Source organism: Empidonax traillii, unplaced genomic scaffold, assembly GCF_003031625.1.
Source record: "Empidonax traillii isolate 1590-97213 ecotype Southwest subspecies unplaced genomic scaffold, ASM303162v1 scaffold744:size612752, whole genome shotgun sequence".
In the NCBI taxonomy this organism is placed as follows: Eukaryota; Metazoa; Chordata; class Aves; order Passeriformes; family Tyrannidae; genus Empidonax; species Empidonax traillii.
This window is the reverse complement of record NW_020955937.1, coordinates 304,900-325,612: the sequence shown is the minus strand read 5'-3', so window position 1 is coordinate 325,612 and position 20,713 is coordinate 304,900.

The window sequence follows — 20,713 nt, the reverse complement described above, 5'->3', positions numbered from 1 at the left end:
GTTTGCAGGGAATGCAGAGGAAGGCTGAGTGGTTTTGGAGGTGTGCACTGGATTATGCTGGCGGGTAGCATGATCCTTGCAGCAGGAATCACTGTCTGTAGGATATCAGGTCAGCAGGAAATTTAGTTCAGATTGAAGCTGGTGATCCATTTATTTCAGATGGAATATTTTCTGATTTTTTTTTTCTCTCCGTGTATACCCTCTTACTCTGGAAACATGTAATTTAAAAGCTTTCAGCAGCCCACAAACCATCGCACTAATGCGCATCAGGCCTTTCAGCGGAGAAGCTACTGCCCTTCCTGAGGGGATATGGGCTGTGCCTGTGGCATCAGCACTGGTATCATCAAATCCTAATTGAATTGTACAGGTTTTTTCCAGCGGAAATCAAAAGGTAGATGCAAAACTGAGCTGACCCTTAATAAATGCAATTAGGCGCATAGTTTTTCTATTATTGTTCTCACTATTTTTAAGCACTATGTTTAAGAAGCCCACAGCTTCACAGATGCTGAGGTTTTCAAAATGCTCACGTCAACAGTCAGGATGCCAAGGCCATTTTCTTTGTGTTGAAACTCTTTTTAAATTCAGTGAATTTTGAATCCAGGCTGCAATGTGTATGTTAGCAGTAAAGTCAGGAGAATGAGAGAACTGGGTTTTGTCCACACTTATTTCTTGATCTGAAGAAATACGGAAAGCTTGAAGTTCAGAAATATTTTGGGTTTTCTATTTGGTTTCTATATAACTTTTTAGAGCTTATCAGACCATGCTGTTACAAATGGTGATTAAAAAAACACGTGCACAACAACTTTAATGTGTTTTTCCAGAAAGCAGCATGACTAAATATCACAGAGAGGGAAGATGCCCTTTGTGAAACGTAGCTGGGTTTAACACAAGCACCTGGGGAGGAACCTGCAATATCCTCTGGACAGGATGGGTGAATGGGAGGATGTCTCTGCCAGAGCTCATCATTATGAGAAGTCTGTGCTGTAAGAATCAGGTTAACATCCTTGCCCCGGGATCCTCTCAGGACTGTTCCCCAAAATTATCCCGTTTACCTCTTCCTTCACATTACCAAATCCTCTCACAGACTAGGCAGCCATGATTATTAGTTCTGTTTTATAGTATAGGTTCTTCTTTGTTTGTTTGATGTGGCTTATGTGTGATACTGTAAGAAATATTCATGGCTCAATGTTTCCAAGTGAAAGAAGCCCTTTACCTATTTATGAGATGCAGACCACTGCTATTTTTCTCAGGCAAGGTTTGAGGACCCATTTGGGTAAGCAGCTAAAACTGATCAAATGTGAGGCCCCAGAGAGCCTTTCAAAAGGCTTTAGAAGGCCATAGACTACCCATAGGCTATGTCTCAATACTAGAAAGTGGAACAGGACCAGGGCACTGGTCTGCTATCATGTGTCTTATTTAATTGTTACAGTGCTCCATGGCACGGGTTTAGTCCATGCCAGCTAGCAATATTGCTGGAAACAAAGAGGTTTGGATGCCTCAGACCTTTCCTAATGGGTGGTTCAGACATGACCATCATGCCTGGAGGCAAGGGAGAATAGTTTAGCTTTGTGTACACGTGCCAGGCCATGTTGCATTGCTTCAGGCTATGGAAAACTGTCTAGCCTGTTTCATTACTGCTATAGATGGAGCCTTACAGTTTTATACTGTTTTATACTAGTGCTATCACTAGTTTTACAAAATAGCATCAGTGGGGGGCTCTGCACATCTCTCATGCCTACCTTAGGCTGCTGGCAGCTGTTAGTGCTAGGTTAGATGCATTTGCAAAAGATACAGTCACAGCAATGCCCAGTGTGGATTTAGCCTGCTGGTAATCTTCAAAAAATCAGTTTCTTTTTTTTTTTCTGCATAATTTTCTTTATTTTAAACCTCCTTGGAACTGTAAATTCCTTGGTTATGCTCTACTGTAATTCAGTCAGGCTGGTGAAGAGATTCCCCATGTAGCAATAGCAAACCTGCAGACAACAGTGCAGCCTCCACCATTTGTTCCAAACAGACCTCCCAGAAATCCATCAGTTTGTTCTTGCTTCTTCCTGTAGCTTTATCAAAAATCAGGGAAATCTGCTAAATAGTTTATATTGGTAAAACACTGTTAACTACTCACATGTCTAGTTGAAAAATTACCTTTGCTAACTAAGGTGCTGCAGAGATAAGGGTAGTCACATCAGAAGGTCCCTGGGTCACAATATGGAGATTTCTGGTTTGTGAAGCATGGCTAGGTTAACACTCATCTTTATTCTCCCTTCAGGGACTTAAAAGGAAGGTTTTTAGAAACCACTGTATCAGTGTTACTGTGAATAACATTTTCTTTTATGCCTCAGGAGAGGCAAAGATGTTTGATTTTTAAAATATGCAAGGGGTGCATGAATCACTTTAGACTGTGTTGGCTGATGGTTTCCTGCCCGGGAGAGGAGATATCTGAGTAGGACTCTGGCAGAGCAGTCTCCACCTCCTGCAATGCCCCTGCATTCAAGGCTGCCGGTCACATGGATTTATCCCTTGTTGGAGTCCTCAGCAATGATAAAAGGGGTTTAACAGGGAGGTTTTCAGCCTTGCCTGGCCATGCTCCTTGGCACACGTCCCTTCTTCCTGGGGAAGGGCAGCCAAGTGGATCCCCAACAAAGGCACCACTTCCAGAGCCGGTTATAGGAGTGCCAAAGAGAAGGACAGCTTTTAGCAGACATGCTGGGAGAGATGAAAGAAAACAAAAGCCAGAACTTCTATACCCCTTATTTTCTTGTTATAACTGCTTGCAGGTATCCTGGGGGAGAATGAAGGGACACGGAAGGGTCAGGGACAGACATGCAGTGGTGGAGGATCTGACCGAAGGCCTATCTAGCTCAGATATTTTTGTGTCACTAAACTCACTGAGACCATTACAGAATGAGTAGATGCTGCAGAAACCTCAAGCGTGGAAATTGTTGCAAGACATCAACAACATGCCCTGAAATGGTGTCGAGAGGTCTCGGTGCAAGTGCTTAGTGCTTGCTCCAGCAGCCTCCAGGGAGCTCCACCGCACAGAGAATTACCTGGAATTGGAGCCTGCTGGTGGCTGAAATGCATGAGGGAATCAATGGCAGGTGTAAAATCCTACTAATTGTGTAATTATTTATTTAATAAGACAAACAGATTGGGGAAAAAAAAGGAAGAAGTAGCTTCTGACAGAAGACCATGGCAACAGGTCAAATATATATGGTACTTTTCCTTAATGTTCCCCAGACTTTATGCATGTTTGATAACCTTCTGTGGATTTTGTGTAGACATAAAAAGAGGGAAGGCCACACAACTGTAATATGGAACTCATGGCATGAGGAGTTGGGGATGGCTACAGGAGTGGGAGTAGCAGGATGAGAAGGTGATTAAGGCAATGTGATTTGAATACCAGAGAGCCTTGGTGACCAGCAGCAAGTCAGAGGATGTCATGTGCTGCCTGAGGGGATCCCTCAGACCTTTGATTGAGGGTCCCTGTGCATTAGAAAAGAGGCACTGTAGCCGTGCTGCACACACATGCAGCCGTGCTGTGTGGGTGAGTGAGTTCCAACACTAGACGGCACACCAAGCACATCAACTTGGTTAGGCTTAAAAGCTGTCATTTGGTGCTTACCTCACTGCTGTAGAAGTGTGGGCCTGACCTGAACAGCAATAGCCCACTGGAAGTCAGAGTGGAGCAGAAATGAAACTGCTTTTGCCCACTTTTTATTTCTTGCAGAAAATATTTTTGTTATTCAAGCAGAGTAATGTGAGAATGATTTCGAGGGAGGTGAGGTTGGAAATAAGGACTTCCAGCCCTCTACTCTTGTAATGTTGGTAGGAAGTAATAATTTGACAGTATTCATTATAAAACCACAGACCTGCTTTTGTTAACTGTATCTTTGAAAACATTTTTTAATATAGGCTCTGTGTTGGCCTTGTTAATCACTGGCTTTTAGCAATCCCTTGCATTTGGAGTCTCTGTAAGAAATTGTATTGAGGGTGTGTGACAAGGCTTTGGTAGCAGGGAGCCGCAGGTCTGGCTTCTGTGAGAAGCTGCCAGAAGTTTCCCCTGTGTCCAGTAGATCCAGTGCCTGCCAGCTCCATGGTAGCTTGGAGCTCCACCACTGCTCCACCACTGCTGGCCAAGGCTGAGTCCGTCAGCGAGGGTGGTAGCACTTCTGGGGTAATGTGTTTAAGAAGGGGAAATTGTTGTGCAACAGGAATTACAGCTGGAGAGAGGAGTGAGAATATGTGAGAGAAAAAGCTCTGCAGACCCCAAAGTTGGTGAAGAAGGAGGGGGTGCTCCAGGTGCCAGAGCAGAGATTCCCCTGCAGCTCGTGGTGCAGACCATGTTGAAGTAGCTGTGCCCCTGCAGCCCTTGGAGGTCCATGAGGGAGCAGAGATCCACCTGCGGCCCATGGAGGACCCCATCCCAGAGCAGGTGGAAGCCCAAACAAGGCTGTGACCCTGTGGGAAGCCCACGTTGGAGCAGGCTCCTGGCAGGACCTGTAGACCTGTGGAGAGAGGAGCCTGCTTCTGCTGGAGCAGCCTGTTCCTGAAGGACCACACCTCGTGGAAGGGATCCATTCTAGAGCAGTTTGGGAAGAAATTCAGCCTTTGTGAAAGACCCATGGTGGAGAAGTTGGCAGAGTACTGTCTTCTGTGGGAAGAACCCCACGCTGGAGAAGCAGAAGAATGGAAGGAGCCTTCCCCTGAGGGAGAAGGAGCAGCAGGAACATGATGAACTGACCACAGGCTCCAATACCTGTCGCCCTCTGCTGCTGAGGGGGAGGAGGTAGAAAATTTGGGAGAGAATTTCAGCCCAGGAAGAGAGAAGGGGGACAGAAGAGGGTAGGGGGGAGGTGGTTTAATATTTGGTTTTATTTCTCATTGTCCTACTCAGATTTGATTGGTAATTAATTAAACTGATTTTCCCAATCAAGTCTACTTTACCTGTAACTGGCAAGTGATCTCTCTCCCCATCCTTATCTTGACCCATGAGCCTTTCCATATATCCTCTCATATCTGTCCTGCTGAGGAGGGGAGTGATAGAGTGGCTTTGGTGGGTACCTGGCATCCATCTAGGGTTGAAGAAATTTTGGACCATGAATAAAAAGCATGATGTGTAGAAAAAAAAAAAACTACCTGATATTTTTGGTATTTATTTGTAATGGCATAATGACCATCTGCCTCCCAGAACCTGGAAAAAAAATTTTCTGTGGACCTGTTTTTATGGCAGTGAATGTCAATATGTTTCTTTCCTGTTATCATGACTGTGGGCTCTAGTATCTGTTACTACTGCAAACTGATTTGTTCCTAATAATAGAAAATAGGTCATAAATGAATGTCCTATTTTTTTTTGAATTGGGGTCCAAAAATTGGAGCAGATTTAAATATACTCATGAGGTTTATATACTGCAGGGAAAGATGGTGATGATTTTCTTTTGGACCAAAGCTGCCTTAAAGTGCTTGTGCTTGTGAGCATGTGAAATTTTTCATTGCTACTAATAAATGGCTAAAAATTATGTTTCCCCTTGTTTAAAGTGAGGAAATAAAGTGGGGGAAGTTTAAGTTTGATATTGGGATAAGGGTCTTCTCCCAGAGGGTGGTTGGCACTGGAACAGGCTCCCCAGGGAAGTGGTCACAGCACCAAGACTGACAGAGTTCTAGAAGCATTTGGACAATGCTCTCAGACGCATAAATGATTCTTAGAATGGTCCTGTGCAGGGCCAGGAGTTGGACTTTGATGATCCTTGTGGGTCCTTTCCAACTCAGGGTATTCTGTGATTCCATGGTTCAAAAAGTGGTCCAACTTTTAGGCTGGTTGTATGGCTCTGGTCACTAGGCTGTCAGCAAGGTTTTACATCTGTTTGACCTAAGGGTCACACAGCAAAGTAGCAGCTTCTGAAGTCCAGTCAAATTGAAGTTTTAAACATGAAGAAACACTAAATTGTTCAAGACTTTGCTGTTTCTCACTATTGACTCTGGATTGATGTGAAATAGCAGCCTACTGCTCACCAAGTGTTTTGTTTAACATTATCAAATTTTTTTAATACAGTGGAATTACAAAATCAATAATGGTAATTGTCGAGTGGAGAGAGACTATTTACAAGAGCATTTAGTGACAAGACAATCAGGAATGGCTTTATATTGAAAGAGGGTAGGTTTAGATTTGATATCAGGAGAAAAATCTTTACTGTGAGAGCACTGAGGCACTAGAACATGTTGCCCAGAGAAGTTGTGGATGCCCCATGCTGGAAGTGTATAAGGCCAGGCTGGATGGAGCTCTGAACAACCTGGTCTAGTGCAAGGTGTCCTTGCTCAGAGCAGGAAGGTTGGAACTAGATGAACTTTAAAGTCCCTTCCAACCCAGGCTATTCTGTGATTCTGTGGTAAGTAGCCGCCTCAGAGTTTCAGACTCTCCTTCTCCTGTGCTAATGCAGAGGCAAGGAAAGTAACAGATAACATGCAGCAGGTGAAGCAAATCAAGGTATTTGTATGTGAAGAAATATCGCTGTTCAGTAAAACAAGTGTTTGTTTTAAAATCACAGAGCAGGGACAACATTTCTGTCGTGCTGAAGTTCAGCATGAGGACCTTGCTGGTTTGGTACAGTCACTTTGAAAAGGAATCCTGGGTGAATGGTGTCCCTTTCACAAGCCTGATTTCCTGCCCATATTTCACAGGCAAGTTTTCTAAGCCGTTTGTGTTACTCTGAAGCTGTTTTCTTGCTCTTTGGTTTCCTTCCAAGTATGATTCTCTGAAAGCTCCTCACTAGCTCACATTTGTAGGCTGTGAAATGCATGGTAGGTAGTGGGGAAAACAGGAAGTCTCAACGTAATTTCCAGAGGTGATGTGTGTGGGATTGAAACAAAAAACTGCGCTGTGTTTGTTTTGGCCAAAATAGCTGGAACCTAGTGCTGTGGAGTTATTAATGTGCAGCAAAACATTCCAGTGGGCATGCACTCATGAACCTGCTGACTTCTTGTTACTGTATTTAAAGAGATGCTGTAGAAAATAAAACCCAGTTTATCCAGTGAACTTTAACAGCACTGCATCTGTTCAGATGACGCAGTTTCTAAGAATATGCTTTTTTTAGGGCTCCTGTTATTTTTCTGATCACTCCTTTGGCCAGGACACGGAATCCTTCATGCAAATATAGTCTGCTTCCTATATTCCCTTCAACTTATTTGTTTGAGAGGAGGAAAAGGAAGAGTAACAACTCGATGGATTTATCCTCTTCAGCACACTGAACATTCTTCTCCATGGAGTCCTTCCTGGAGTTACTTCCTGCAGTGTGGCACAGACTGCTCTCCACCATGGTGGAATTTTGTATATGTCCTTTGATCCATTTTGGGCCTCTCTCTGCAGATGCTTTTGTCTGCCTCACCTCCTCTTGACCTATACACCAATGTCTGGCTTTGGTTTTACACCAGAAAACAGGAGTCACTATCATGCATATATTCACTGCTCAGCTCTGTAGCCAGCTAGAGAAAACAGGATTGGGAGAAAAAAAGTATATTAACCAACCTCAGAAGCAAAACCTGTTCTGATTTGTGATGAAATCATCTCTAGAAGTTCCCTCCATCCCCAGAACTAGAGTCTGGACTGTGTTGAAGCGTGAGGAGACTGATGTTATCCGAAAATTATTCTGATGCTGCTGTGATTAAGGATATGCCTAGAACTGCACAGCGCCTTTCAGCAGTTTACTCCCCTGGGAAAGCAGCGATGTTTTGTGCCTGTTTACTGGAATTTCTGCTGATAAAACCTTGCACTGGATTTTCTAACAATTCTTTAAGCCATGATCACATGAAACTGTACCCATTATGTATAATAACTTGCACTCATTTTGCTACCCTCTCAAGCATTTAGAGCTGGAAGTCCATACTAGAACTTGATGGCCCAGTTAGGAATGACAGCAATGCATTATGGAAGGATCCATTTTCATCCTTCCTGTTTAAGAAACGACTGGACATGGCACCTACTGTTATGGTTTAGTTGACATGGGGGTGATTTGTCAAAGTTTGGACTTGATAATCTTGGAGGTCTTTTCCAACCTTAATGATTCTGTGATTCTGAGATTCGTATTTCTTTCCCTTAACTCTGTACTAATGCCCTGGGAAGGTGTGGGAGATAATTGGTTTTTGCTAAGTGTTGGCTAGAAACTGGGAGAGGGGGGGGTTCTTTCATCTTCACTGTACTCTGAATAGATATAAATAGTAATTTGTATAGGCACTTCAAACTAAAAAAGGATATGCCCTACCACAGCTTACCTTAAGGTTTCTACCTGCTAATTGAAATTTATCTTCCACTTAACTGCCTTTCAAAGTCATTAGCATTGTTCAGCTGGGGAAATAGCTAAGTTGTAACTGACACTGGTGGACGTAAGAGCCAAACATAAAAAGCAGTCAGGCTCTCTTCAGTAACTGAAGGCATGTGGCAAAGTTTAAATATGTGCCTGGGCTACCCAGTGCTGACGGATGAAAATGTCTAATATTACTCTGGTTCCTGGTGTAAAGGGCAGCAGGGCTTCTTATGTTCTGTGTAAATAAGAAGACTGTGAAAAAATACATTATTCTTGTGGTTAATGTAGGCATACCAAAGGCACCTTAAAACTAACAGCTTAACAACTTACTCTAAGTATCTAGCTGAAAACCAGATCTATCATGGCCATGCAACTCAAACTTGGAGTACAAACGCAGTGCTAGTTTCCCCAGATAACTTAAATGACCCACTAACCCTTCAAACTACCGTACAGTTTGGGGCAGAAAGGGATTCCTGTCCATACACATAATGTCTGTGGGTTCTCTTTCTGCTCCCACCAAAAGCGGGAGCTCCATACCAGATTATCTAAGTCTTCCCTTCTTAGCATTGCTTTGGATTTTTAAGGAGGAAAGCCCCCATGATGTGACTTGCCAAAGTCAGTGAATGTCACAGCCACTTGTAGACTGGCAGGACACAGTGCTGGTATACCCCATTCTTCATTCCTATCATGACCTTCTTCTGGGCTTCAAAGGGCTTGTCCTGCCTCACTCGCTCCTTTGCTCATGACAGTGAGACCCAACTTCCTTGTTTGGATGCTCAGGGAATACAGTCTGAAGTTGGGCCAGTACTGCAGCATTCCTGAGTGTCTCCAGTGCCACTTTCTGTGCTCTTCCAGTTCAGTGAGTCCAGTGTTGGAGCATGGGTGATTTCTAAAAGTCATAAAATACTTGTTCATGGATGTGCAGATAGCACATTCCTAGCTTGTGATAAGGATTCCTAATTTTCAGCTTTCAAGCAGGAAATCTCCCAAACTACTGCAGAGCCTGTAGTTTGAGTAATTCGGTTTACTTACAAAAAGATGAGAGTGGGGGCTGGTGGTGTAGAAGTTACTATTTTTGCTCCAAGACAGGAAAACAAGCTTTTCTTGTAGTCTGATTCCATCCAGTCGACCTTGCTGCTGTCTTCTGTCTTATCGCAGGCTTGTCTCAATAATCTCAATTCTTGTCCTGGTTAGATATTTCCTCGTAGTTCTGTCACCTGTGACAACTCAGGGTGTAGCCACAGGGGAGCCCTAAGTGGATACAGAATGCAGACAGTTGTTGATAAGTTACATACAGACTCATCTAGCTGTGCTCCAAGACCATCAGTCAGTGCTTTTGCCTCAGCTCCCATCAGTGTGTCTGAACACCAGCATTAATTTGCGTCCCTGGCATATGGCTTCTTGTGATAGCTTGAGCCCCCTCATCTCCTGCCTTTCTCTTTTGTTCATACTTTCCCTTTTACTTGTTTCAGGTAAACCAGCACAGGAATGGTCTACCTAAAAGAGTTTTCATACTGTGAGCTCCCCAAATGTGACAGTTGTTAGGGATATGTCCTCTTAAAAATCCACTCTTAAATCCGTACACCCTAATAAATTCAACCCAAATGCTAGAAAGTTTTGCTTCAATGTGTATGTTTCAAGGAGACCCATCTGTGAGTTCTCTAACAAAAATGTACAGGTTTTTAAAACATTCACCTCAGTTTTATGCATTTTATCTGCACATCTTGCACTACTATAGCATCTTTTCTCCTCTCCAACACTTTTTTCCTATGGTTAGGATGAGAGCTGACAGTGAATTGTGTTTGGCTGAGGAGTTGTGGGAGAGAATGAAAGAGCAGAATGGGAGTAATTTTTGTGGGTTCAGATTACCTAGAGCACATGCCTTGAATAATCTGGACCCATAGATGCTTCCAATGTATTCCTTCTTGCTCTGTCCCACTAAATTGAACAAGAGGAAAAAAAAAATGCAGTTCCATAATGTAATTACCAGTACGTGGTTGAGCTGTTAAAGGATTAAAGTTGCAATACACTTTGCGTCATTTGCATCTTTTTTTCTGAGGAGCAAAGTCTAATTATACAACCTCATTTATAAAACCTGCTCATCCCTACACAGGACAAAACATAACCACTTTTCATTTCTGTAAGTTTTAATAAGTAGTGCTCATAAAGCAATTTTAAAACTGTACACCAAACTCAGCTCCCAATATGTATGCGCTACTTCTTCCAAAGTACCAAAGCATGGAGTTACCTGCAAGCAGATTCTCTCCCTAAAAGGCTGAATTTGACCAGAGACTTCTGCATCTCTCAGGTCACGAGGTCGGGTTGTGCAGAACCTTTGGAGATCGCTCAAGTGAAGTGTGAGCAGCAGCAACCAACTCCGTGCTCCAGCCACATAAAGCAGCAGGGGAAGCAGAGATGACAAATCACACTTGCTGTCACTTCAGTGAAAAGATTAGTATTAATGGATTAGGAATCCAATTAGCCACTCCTCTTCTTTTAGCAAAAGCTGGCATGTCAAAGGTTGCTGTCTCTCAAGAGAATAGTGGGGCACAGATGGCTGAAAATCCTGACATGCTTTGATGCAAAATAAAATTTTTGGCCCCATCATTTCGTTTTCAACTTTGGACCTCCTGAGGAAAGCAACCCTGTCACTGGCTGGCTGGGCTCCTCCACAGAGCCACTTCCATCTGTAGCCATCTTTCCACGCTAATCGAACAGATTTCTTACCCAGATTGCTATCTGTTTGCCAGGCAGTGTTACGGGGCTGTCAACAAATGGGCTGCAAATCAGTTCGGTATTTGTTTAAATGAAATTTCTTTTCTTGTCTTTCACTCGTCTTCAGTGAAGCTCAAGGTCAGCAGTTAGAAGCTTTTTAATAAGAAAAAATAGTGTTTCTTTCCCACTTCCTGTCTGCTTGCAGGAATTTATTGTTGTTTATTTTCAGATGCAATTTAATGCTGGACTTCTTTCAATATTGTGTCCCTTACATAGCAGTATTTCTCTCTTTTTTTTTTTTCCTGAGAATTCCCTTATACCCTTTAATGAGGCATTCAGAAGGCTTTGTATTTTGTTGTTATGTGTTAAACCAATATTGACCAGAAAATTTATAGAATTCCTAGATATTAATCTGGACTCTGCTGGGCTTTGCAGTGATTGCAGAGAGATTTGTCAGAGTAGATTAGTGCCTTAGGCCATCACACACAGTCCCTCTGGCATTTGGGTAGTCCACAAGACGATGGGCTTTTCTTCCTCATTGTAGATCAAGGCACATTCCTTAATATGCCCAATTCATTGCAGGTTTTTCTCCAGGTGTTAACGGTGATCAACAGTGATATTTGATTGGTGGTGGGAGTTGCTTTGTCCTTCCCTCTTTCTTTCCCTCTTACACATGTTGTCCACATACTACAGAAGTCTTTGCAGAGTATCTACCTGGATTTGTCAGCTGTTGCCAAAGCACTTTGAATCATGGCTTGTGTGACATTACTGACATATTGGGGTATAGGGAGGAATCTAAAGAAATCTAGATGAGTCCTCTTTAATCCCTCCACAGGGAACGATATTTATGGAGGCATTCTCCAGGAGTTCAGGGGGCAATTGGTAGGCATATGACAATAGCACATTATAGGAAAAAAACATCTCAAACTTGCCGTGGAAGAGCAGTATGTACTGTTACTTTAACACAGATCCAGATATGGAACACGCTCTCTAGCACTGTCCTTGATGATTGCCAGCTGATACCAGGCTCACCAAGGAGATCAGCTTTCAGATTCTCTGAATGATGTTTTCTGCATATGATTGATGAAAGGCACTGTCAGGTAACTGTTCTTGGGAACAGTTACAGTGCTTTATTCTCTTCCCATTTTCTCAGTCTCTGAAGAAGATAAAGCATGGAAAACTGAACTTTCTGAATGTCTCATTTGTTCTGAGCTTTGTTCAGCTGTACTATAATGAAATTTTAAGAATTACTCAGTATCTCAGATCTGACCTATCTGTTTCCTATACCTGACATTGTTGCTGACATTGACTTCTGTGGAAGCAGATGCAGGCTGCTGTTGGTCTCCCTCAAAACACAGTAAATCTAATGCCATTAAATGAGAGCTATTATGTCAATTAAAACAGGATCAATTTTCTAATTACCAGGCATCCATGTACTCCAGAAAGGTCTATGACCATGCAAGTGCTATGAAGCACAAGCTGTGTTGCCTAAAGCTTCCTAGGCCCCAGTTATCAGTACCTAAAGACCTAAAAATGTCTTTTTCCTGATGTTCATGACCAAAGACCATCAGATTGTAAAACTGGTAGAATAATAAATCTCTGCTGATAGCTGGGGTTAAACCACGACAGCAGTTCTTGGAAACATGTAAGCAGACCCTCTAAGGTAGTTAAAAATTAAAAGCAATAAACAAAATAATTTAGGATGAAAGTTAATATTTTACACCATATGTTATTTTACTGTTTTGGTTGAATAACCTGTGCTGTACTTTGGAAAAATTTTATATTGAACAGACAATATATCCCCCTTATAATCTCTAAAATAGATATAATTATATATTCTTGTAATTATAATTTCATAACTGTTAGCTTGTTACACTGCCTTTAGACAACCCCGACAAGAATTATATTTAAAGCCTAATTTAATTTTCAGTGATTAAAAAATAATTAACACCAGTTCAGGCAATCTGCACAATCATGTTTCTTGCCATCACTTTAATTTTCTTGGAACTGAGAAAAATAACAGCTTTTTAAATTAAACAAAACAAATGTTGCTTTGGTCTTCCCAGACTGTTCACGTTAAATCCTGCTATCTTTATGTCTGTAAGTATTTGCAGTAGTTTCACTGAAATACCTCACTTAATATTTAAGTGGGAATGAAACGCAGACCTGCAGCTGCAGGAGTAAGTACGAGGGAGGCTGTGGTAGAGTCTTTGCCGGGTCTGGCACAGCAGGCAATCCCACCAGCTGTGTTGCTGCACTGCTGCCATCCCATGCTCTGCAATGGGGTCATGAGCTGAAAATCTATATTTTTGCCCTTTTTTACAAGCAGAGGATTTGGCTTCTGGTTTATCTTTATGATTCCTCTCTTGTTTGGCTCCAGTGTTTCTTACTTTCAGGGATGTGTGTTATGGTGACCAGTTTCCTTTGATGTATGTCTCCTTCCGTCTTTTCTCTTTTATGTGATTGCAACCATACTTCTGCTTCCAATGCTTAGGTTAAGTCACTCCACTGCCCCACATATCAGTCCAATTAACTGCAATAGCTAAATTCTGATTTAAAGTATGCCTTTGATTCTAGCAAACCTAATGTGTTTCTCATCTGTAGGTGAAGGGAGTTCTGTGACTATCCCAGCAGCCTCCCACCCTGAAATCCCTGGGACAGGAGCCAGAGTACTGCAGAGAACCCTTTTACACCAGAGAGTAACAGCACAGACCTTGAGAGCAGAACTGGGCACTTGCTGCCAGAGCCTCTGGAGAGAATTGTCTTTGTCAGTTTGTGCCACACAGATGTAACTATTTTTGGTAGCACCGAGTTGGTACGTTTTAAGCAGCTGATACATTTTCTAAAAGAGTCAGCACTAACAATTGCTCTGCAAGCGAATGTCTTTGGAAATAAATCTTTCCATTCATGTGTTCTAGGAAACAGAGAAGGAAAGGGACCAGAGGACCTGATTCCTGTCACAGTTGTTTTTATCACTGCCCTGCTAAATCGTCTGTGGTAAGTTGTTTCACACTCCTTTTCTGATCAAATTTTCATCAGTGTAGAATAAGAATTCCCAAATGGTGCCATTTTACTTATAATATGGCTAGTAGAATTGTTTACAGAGAAGGTCCTCAAACTCAGCTGATTCATTAGGCAGTATTGTAGCTTTTACAGCTGTTAGGTACAGGCTTTTTATCATCTGGCAGATGATGAAAGGAGTTCACCAATGTGTGGCTCTCTTTAGAGATAACTTGCCTTTTGGTTTGGTGGTCTTCCTTGGCCATACCTAGAAATAATGGCCTTACCTAACATAGAAATTGGTATGTTTGGAAATGCCAAGTGAATATATTTGGTGTGGTTTAACCCAAGCCAGCAACTGAGCCTCACACAGCTTCTTGCTCACAAATGCCCTGTGAGGTGGGAGAGAGAAGCAGAAGAGCAAAAGTGCAAACACAGCGGGGTTGAGATAAAGACACTATAACAGATAAAACAAAAGCTGCACACACACAAGCAAAGCAAGACAGGGGATTCACTCACCACCTCCCATGGGCAGGCATGTGTTCAGCCATCCCCAGGAAAGCAGGGCTCCATCATGCATTACAGTGAGTTGGGAAGACAACTGCCATCACTCTGAATGTCCTCTGCCCCTTCCTCCTTCTTTCCCTGGGTTTATATGCCGAGCATAATGCCATATGGTATGGAAAGCCCTTTGGTCAGCTGGGGTCAGCTGTCCCAGCTGTGTCCTCTCCCAATTGCTTGTCCACCCGCAGCCCACTTGATGGTGAGGTGAAAGGCAGAAAGGCCTTAACTCTGTGCAAGCACTGCTCAGCAGTAACAAAAACATCCCCGTATTATCAACACTAGTTGGTATAATACACAGGTATCATTCCCTTAGTCTATGGACCACCCCTCGAAAATGTCTATAAAATATCCACAAGTGTCCACTGAGTTCATTTAGCCCGTCTCTTTGGGCCCCATCAGTGTGGTGTTCACTCAGGACAGGAGAGGTGGTGTGTTGAGTGGAGTTACTACCAAAGCCAGCTCAGGTCAGGTCGCTGCTGCGCTTACTCTGCTTCTTGTAAGGCTTCTCCTCCATTGGTTCGGGTGGATTCTGCTACAGTAATTCCTACAACAACAATTTAAAGGTACATTCATTACAATCTCCATTCCTTGTCCCTTTTGGACGAGGTTATAAGGCCTAACATTGCAGTGAACCCTGACTACTAAACCACAAAAGTAAACGTACATTTAATACCAGGTATGCAGCAAGTAGTTAATTTTCCTGTCTTTCTTTGTATCTATAATTAGGCTTTGAGGACTTTATTGCACTTGAGCAGAGTGCCTGTCTCTAGCAGTTGCACATAGGATCATAGAATCATTTAGGTTGGAAAGGACCTTTAGATCATTCACTCCAATGGTTAACCGAGTCTGACCGACTCCAACATGCACATTTCTTACTGTTCCCACATCCTGCACTTTCTTTTCATGGCCCACTGCTTAGCAAGTGATTTTACTTCACACAGTGAATTCTCCATAAATAAAAGGTTTGAAATAACAGTGACACTTTACCATAAACAGTCAGTTATTGTAATTATCTGTTTCTTCACTCAATCAATAACTTACAGTTGGTAAAAGCATCCATTGACTCCAAGACAACAGAAAGTTCCTGCACTCCCAACATGAATCCTTTCCCAGCAGTTGCAAAAGGCCCCTAGAGCCACGTGTTAGCGGTAGGAGTTATCAGTGGTTGTCAAGGCACCCTGTGTTTCTTTCTTTCTAAATTACTTCTACCTTGAAACATCAACTGGCAGGCCCAAAGTGAGTTGGCCTGGAGAGGTGTTCCTGTATTCATTTATATAGATACCAGGGAAATCATGATTTCAGAAATCAGTTTCTTAGACAAAGCTAACACAGTGGACAATACTGGCAAACTATACACTGAGGTGTTGGCAGAGAGAAGCTGCTTCAGGCTGCAGCAATACTTGACTTTTAAATCAATTGCTTCATCGTTGTCATTGCAGGACCATGCATAGCAATTTATGCTGTCATTTTGTGTTGATCATTATTACTAAAACCTTTTGTCACTTTAATAACTTTCGCTTAAGTTGAAGCATACCTTAATGAGTTTGAAATGCAAAGCGTGTCTTTAAAAATCAGAAATTACGGTCACTGAGAGTTAGTGGATGAGGGAGGCAGGCTATTAATGCCAAAATTCCAATGATCTGTGCTTTAAATCCTTGGTGTGATCACTTGTTAGTCCTCAAAATACTTTACTCTGTTTTGAACCAGTACAGTCCAGTGATAAGTAGAATCTCAGGAAACAGTGATAAAGAGACTGTCACTGAGAAAGCAGGATGAAAGATAACAAGAGAAATGTCAGAATAGTTTATTAGTGCATGACCTGAGGCAGGAAATTTTATCTGGTACTGTTAACTGACAAAAAAGTATCTGGAGCCCTGGTTCTGAAAAAGTTATGTAACCCTTCAATAGAAAAGCGAAATATAGAACATGACTGGATTTAGATATACAAAATGTACTTTTTAATGTTTGAAATAAGTTGTAGTGTTTGGATTTTCTATACCTGTAAACATTTTTGGTATGTCTCTTCAGAGACCTAAGTTTTGACAAAAGAAATGGCTTGAGAGAAAGAAGGGGTTTAATCAGAGGCTAAACTTTTCATATTAAATTCACATTTCACTTGAAATTCTGCATTTCATAGAAACTTTTTTTTAAATTTTTATATTTATATATATAATATATATGATAATATATAATGGGATGTCCTAAACCATAAAAAAACTCCAGCACCTAGTTATATGCAGTACCTATATATATTAAAAAACAAACAAACAAACAAAAACAAAACAAAACAAACAAACAAACAAAAAAACCAAAAAAACAAAACCACACACCAATCTGGGAAATACCATGTCTTGCACTGGTTTCTGTAAATTGCAAGTGATTAGGACTGAATTAAGAATTTTTTCATCATAGACAATGTGGAGTAGAATTGATGGTTCTTTCTCTCTCGTGTTGTTTCCACTGGTCTCATGGAATTCAGAAAATCAGAAACTTAATGTTGTCAGTGAGATTAAGAGAAAGTCTGTGAAGAGCTAGCCACAGAAGTGTGGCCCTTCCTGAACGGTTTCTATGTAAAGACACATTTCAAATCAATTGAATTTGAACTAGTTCTTAGGCTGCATAAGGTCAAAATAAACAGGTATGGAAGTGGCAAAGTGAAGTAAAAGAAATGTATTGTGTGGTTAAGCAGTTTCCCTGAGTGCTGAGAGGAGTTACAGCCATGTGAGACCACAGCTGGAAATGCTGGAAATACAGCAACCTGACAGAGATTCCATACTTTGTATTCTTGCTGAGGTCAATAAAACAAATGGGATTTCTTTTCTTTGTATCGTACATATTTTTGCAGCACAATATCAGTGTGGCCATATTTCTAAAAGTCGCCTTAGTTTGCTAATTATTCCTTTCCAATGGTCTGAGTCATTCTAGTGGGTCAGGGATAGCCTTTCTGCTTTTCTTTTTTTTTTTTTTCCACATCCCCCCTCCCCTGAGATGCACTGTAGGGATTCCCGCTGAATGAGTGATTATTTCCAGCTGTGTTAATAAATTTTCTGAAAAGATGACAAGGAAATGTTAGGACACTGTCTTTTAACTGTCCAAAAATCAATTTTGAATTTGAAAAGGAGGTGTCTTGTATTGATTTCAGACATACAGTTTGCAAAGAACTTGCAAATATACTGTGGGAAACAAGTCTTTACGAGGAGTGGAGGAGGAGCAGCCCTGAAACAGTGGACATTTCTGTTATTCAGATCTTCTTGAGAGGATTTTCCTTAAAAAGGGCACTTCAAATGAAAATGTTTCCCTTTTTAAAAAAGAGGAGGACTTGATGCCATGCTTGGTTTTAAACTTATCCTTGTCTCTTCCCCCACAGTGAAGCCACATGGTTTGAATTAAAGAAACAAAGTAAGAAGCAATAACTGTATTTTAAAAATGTTGCTCAGGAATTTGTCCATTAATGAGAACAGCTAATGTAAAGAATGAGCTTTGTATAACAAAAAGACTCAACTCCAAAACAGTTCCTTATTCTTTCAAAAAACAAACTTGCATAAACACCCATTTACTGTAGATGGTATTATTGGCTCTAAGGAACCAAGATTTTAATATGAATTCTTGTGGTTTGGTTTTGTTTCAGGCAGTATTTATCAAAACAGACTGTTTAGAGTAATTATTTAGTCCACAGGTATTTGTCTTTCCATTCAGTGAACTTGCACAGTCTCCATTTTCAGATGTAAATTATAGATCTGAACTACATATCTGATTTAGCTGATCTGTTCATTCTGAGAACTGCTAGAATTTGTTCCAAAGAAAAAATGGCTGTATTTGCAGTAATCTTTGTTTGGGTGAGGACAGCAAGGTGTTTCACCAAGTGAAAATAGTTGTAGAAATGCAGTAGAGGCATTCGCAGGCAGGTAATGTCTTAACATTACCCAAATGCACTCAGTGGTAGCAAGATAAAATATTATCTCTACAATATTTATCTGAACAATTGTCTGGATCCCAAGAGAAAATGGCAGTGAGCAAACTCCGTTAATCTCATGAGGCGATAAAACTTCTAGCAAGGAAATATATTTCAGTGTTTCATTTAGCCTCAAGAGTATTGCATCAGAAAAACAAAGGCTTGGGTATCAGAGTTAAAAATTTATATCTTCAAAACCCCTGCAGTACTTCTGCACAACACAAAGAAGAGTTTCTGTGTGCCAACTTTCCAGCAGTGAAGTTCCCCAAGGAGTTAAGTGTATGTTTTGTGTACAGTCTGTTGCTACCTAGTGCACGTAGCTAAGCTACATTGAGATCTCTATTTTGAGCAGATATCCACTGAACTCAGTGGTAAGACTAGGTACATTTGGTATTCAATTAATCTGGTACAAGATAATTTTGCCCTTTAAACAATATTTCAAAAAAACTTGTGTAAGTTCAAGTTCATCTTCTGTTCATGAGTTTTTGAACTCACCTCTGTTATGGATGCTTAAATTAGCTACATAATGCTATAGGATGAGACAGTTTTAATCTTTTCTGTTGTAAAATGGGACAGCTTTATGAAATAATTAGAGAAAGACAGTAACTCCATGACTAGATCACTTGTCTAGATTAGGAGAGGAATAGAAGGCTTGGGATCTTCCATCTACTCTTGCAAATACTGAACATTAAATATCCTACCCATAAATGGGTTTCCCCAAACCTAGGTGAATGCTTAAACATCAAGATCAAGGAGAGACTAAGTGTAGATGTGTAAATATTCAGTGGAGCAACACTTCCAATATAAGGAGGTAAAAATGAAATATGGACCTGATATATACTGATAATATACTGATCTGAGGAGTGGATTATTAAGATTTGAAGGTCTTTAGAGGGTAGTGTCTGCAACAATGTGTGTGAAAAAGCACTGGCACGAGTGCCCAGTTGCCAGACAGAGCTCATGTCTGTTAGTATAGGGGATGGCAGTGCTTGCCTGAAGGGAAGAGCCAGGTGTGTAACATCCAGCACTTCAAGGGGATCTTACTGGCAGCTGGTCAGACACCCAACCACCAGAACCAGTGACTGAGCCCCTCACGGAGCTTGGGCTGAAATCATTCCTTGTTAGTAACAGTTCAGTTGCCTCTTTCCTTTAGCTGTTCTGGTTTCATGGAAAGATTAGGGCTCTGAAGTTAAATAGAAAGCCAATCATTTAAGAGCAAGGTGTTACAAAATAAAAACTGTTTTGGGCAGCTGGTCCCTACCATGTCACATCTGGGTTCTCTACGCCTATCACACTGCAGTTCAGCACAGCTCAAAATAATTGGTGATCCCTAGCCAGAGTGATTTGCTAAGAGAAAGAGGACAGGACAGCTGGAAGAACTTCCACAGAGGAGCTACAATTGTTAAACTGAAGTAAGGCAAATGATGGCTATACCTGAAAAAGCTGGGGGAGGAAGGAAAGAAGGGAGAGAGCAATCATAAAGCATTGTACTGTATGGTCTGTACTGAAGGGAAGAATATGGGGAGAAAAAAATCAAGACATGAAAAGGCCTTTAATTTTCTTAAATTTATGTAATTACTTAGTAGAAGTCTTATTAGTAAGAGGAGGTCATGGGGTCAAACTTTTTAGCAGGGCCTGTTGCAGTGTTAATGGTTTTAAACTGAAAGAGGGTAGATTTAGATTAGAAATAAGGAAGAAATTTTTTGTGGTGAAATGCAGTGATACAAGTTGATCAGAGAGATGGTGGATGCACCACATCTAGAAATACTCAAGGGCAGGTTGAACAGAGCTCTGAGCAACCTGATCTAGTAGAAAATGTCCCTGCTCACTTCAGGGGGTTTCGGACTGCGCGACCTTTAAAGGCGCATTCCAACAGAAACCATTCCATGATTCTGTGATTCTAGGAATAAGAGAGAAGTGAAGAAGCTAGTAAGTGAAGAATCACTTGAAAAGGAAACAGAAAGTTAAGGCAATAGGAAGAACCCAGGGAAGAAAGAGAGGATGAAACTCAAGGACAAAAAGACTTTTAGTTCTGGATCGATTAGAGAGATGTCTGACTTGTCAGGGGCTAGCCTTTTCCCTTCAGTCAGCTAGTAATATCCACCACTCCTGTCAAATCATCTGCTGCAGTTATCCACTGATAAAATGGTAGCAGAGGTAGTGTAGGGAAGGGGAAGATGCTATTTTT